The 3,401-nt window shown below is 46.2% G+C and overlaps 1 long non-coding RNA gene across 1 annotated transcript; it reads right to left on the reverse strand.

Moving 5' to 3' along the window:
* Positions 1 to 635: 635 nt before the first annotated feature.
* LOC123053861 (uncharacterized) lies at positions 636 to 2,898 on the reverse strand. Its single transcript, XR_006425916.1, has 2 exons — positions 1,855 to 2,898; positions 636 to 1,046 (listed from the first exon to the last, which is right to left on the reverse strand). It is a non-coding gene; the product is annotated as an uncharacterized lncRNA (long non-coding RNA).
* Between the last annotated feature and the right edge of the window lie 503 nt (positions 2,899 to 3,401).

Raw genomic sequence — 3,401 nt, forward strand, 5'->3', positions numbered from 1 at the left:
GGGCTATAATGAGTTTGTGATGGGCTATCAAAAATTTCTTCATGTATGGCTCTCTGCCTTGCTCTCTCCAGATTGCCCACAATGTTACCACCATACGTGTGAAGTCGTCGTGGGGTAGTATTTCATGCATCTTGAAAACCTAATTTTTTGCATTCGAACTCAGATTGTCACACATTGCCTCCACCACCTCCTCTGATGACAGAGACCAAACACATCTGGCGGCAACACAGTCTATTAAAGCACTAGATCGGGATTGCGCCTTGGCACGAGGGTGCCGGTCCGAACGATTTGATCAAACAGGGAATGTTCATGTTAGTAGGAATCCTCGTTTAGCATATGCATTCAACAAAATAAAAGAAAGAAACAAATTCACATGTAATAGAAGCAAGACATCATCTGAGTTCAACATCGTCATAAGATTATATAAGGCAGCATAGAGTTCAAGTTCAGTGCTTTCATGAGACCACAGAAGGTAGCCATTTGACAATAAGTTCAGTACTAAGAGCGCAAAAATGAGATAGTTAGCGCACCCTGGCAAGCGTTGCCTACTTCAACCCTTGGTCCAACACACCAAATCCAAAAAAATAAACTTGGTACACATTTCACCAAGAATATAAGTTCACATCGCATCAATCTCACAGAAAGAACACATAATAAGGATCTTAATTTTCAAGAGGCATTCCTTCGGTTATCACGCTGAGCAACAACCAGTTGCAGCAAAACAATCAATAACACTTAAAACTACCAAACTAAAACCTTAAGCCTGAGAATCTGCATCTCCATACATAACACAACAACAAATACCTATACATAAGTGGTCAAATTCACTATTGAACTATCTTCCAGAAAGGATCATCAAATTATTCTCAGGTTCCAGAGTGAATGCCTACATCACGATCACACGCAATGGGCACAAGCATCCGCTTACTGAAGGCCCGTGTTTGCACCTAAAGCCAAGCAAGAGCTTAGACTCGAGCTTCGTACCAGGCCAATGTTGTCCATGATTCGCAAGCACGTCCTTTAAGTTCTTGAAACAGAGTAGAAACCTGCATATATTTGTAATCAGAAATTAGAGAGATCAACAAAGAAAAAGGAGGGAAAGTCTCATTATTTTGGGAATTCCTATTTTATTAGGGAAAGGGAGCACAAGAGATTCTTAATCCATCCTAGTGAGGTTACAATATCCATGCAAAAAACCAGGGGGAAAGAGGAGGCAGTAATTCCATGTAAGAATCATAATGTAGTACCAGTAGTGACATAGAATAACATAGAGATTGCGATAAGGTTTTATAATGTATATATATGGCATGGATCTCACCATTATTTGCTGGAGATTAATAACACAAATTATTATTTTTGCATGTATCCTGCCATCACGTGCATTATTTCATTTTAGTACTTAGTAAACAACAAAGTTAAACTTGCACCATCCCAACAAGTGGATCTTCTAGTTACTCTGTCAATCAACATATTGACTTGAAAAGAACTAATATTCCATACAATCGAGAAAATAAAATTCAAGTAGCAACAATGCAGGTATATGGACTGAACTCTTCCTCAAAATAATACGTATATGCTTCAGATTTAACTACCATGTATTTATTCCACCTATCTTCTAACCAGATAGTTTAAGAGACTCTCACTAAAAATGTTAAAATGAGAATCCTATGAAATATCATGAAATACAGAAGGTTCTTTATAAATGAAGAAGATGGTTAACAGGGCAAGCTTAGAATAATCCACTAAAGCAAAGAATGTGAGTATAATTGAAAAAAGCATGTCACAGCAATTCCACACACACACACACAATGTGCCACATAGAAATTCAGGATAGCAAAAGAAAAAATTAGTTACTTAGCCTTATATCAATCTCCACCGATGGTTGGATCCTCCATTGCTGCAACTCCGCCTGCTTTTAATGGCATAGGTGAGCGCGCGCACACACACACACAATGACCTATAGGCGGCCGACGGATTACGTTAGCGTATCACGTGAGGTTGAGAAAGCACGTATCCATGTCGAGCACCAATGGGCTTGTTTGCACATATTTTGAATGATGATAGTATCAAAGTGACTTGAGGTGCCTAGAAAAGCAGAGTGAGCACTACATATAATATTAGCAGTTAAAGAAATGATAAATACCGTGGTTAACTCAACAGATCCATCCAAATATCTAACAACCATTTGTGACTTGTTGGAAGTATACCAGAACGACAACCTTCTACAACACATGTAACTCTAAACAGATCCAAGTTCTCGGGTCTAAAATAATCTTAGACAAACAAACAACTTGTCGGAGTAAATGGCCACGGGTAGCCTAACCGACTGCCCCTGGCTCTTCAAAAATTATCAGGCCATTTGAGCCTTCAAGCATTCAAGCATTGGGCCGCCTTCCCCGGTCGGCTACCTCTGAAACCGACTCTCAGAAGGCGACCCAGCCTCAGCAACCTCCCCCCAAGATAACCACGGGATGGCCGACTCCAGGAAGCCGGCCATAGAGGATGCCGACTCCCCAGAGCCGGCCATGAAGAACGCCGACTCCCCAGAGCTGGCCACGAAGGGCGCCGACTCCAAGAAGCCGGCCAAGCCCGCACCCACCAAAACTACATCCACATAACGGTGACAAGACGGGGTGTGGCCACAGTGCGGCCCACTACCCCCAAAGCCCGAGGCAGGCATGGCCACAGGACGTCGTACGGGGCGGCCATATCCCGTCCAGCTCGGCACTGTAGCCATGCTGGCCTCAACGTCACCCACGACAGACGCCAGTACGGCCCACGGGCGGCGGGACCCTTTAGCCAGAGAGAGGCGCGAAGGCGGCCCGGCCTCCCCCAGTCGGCCAAGGGCGTAGCCAGCCCCCAGAAGCCGGCTACCCCCTCCCTTGAAGCATGTGCCACATTAAGGAGACAAGACAAGGTAAGGCTACAGTGAGAGCCCTCAAGGCGGCACACTGTAGCCACGCTTACCTCGACGAAGCCCTCGTCATCAGGGACGAGGCTACAGTAAGCAGCCGCTGACAAGACCCCTAGGCAGTGGGGCCGGCCTGTCGACCAAGAGGCCGGCAGCCGGCGGGACCCACTAGTCGGCAGGCCCCAACAGCCGGCGGAGAAGCCGGCGAGCGCAGACACTGACGACTGGGACTCGCGCCCAGCCGGATTACAATTGTACCCCCGGGGGGTAGGCCTATTTAAACCCCCCGGGGCACCCATGCAAAGGGTTGGCTTCTTAGAGTTACACACACACCATAGAGAGAGGGAAGCAAGAGCTAGCCTTGCTCTTCTTCTCCCTTGAACCCGACAGCTCTAGGAGCATTTGTAGCTACTCTTTCCGATCTAGTGATCATGCGGAGACCCCGCAGAGCAGGACTAGGGGTGTTATCTCCTCGGAGAGCCCCGAACCT

The sequence above is a fragment of the Triticum aestivum genome, chromosome 2D (assembly GCF_018294505.1).
Source record: "Triticum aestivum cultivar Chinese Spring chromosome 2D, IWGSC CS RefSeq v2.1, whole genome shotgun sequence".
Taxonomy (NCBI): Eukaryota; Viridiplantae; Streptophyta; class Magnoliopsida; order Poales; family Poaceae; genus Triticum; species Triticum aestivum.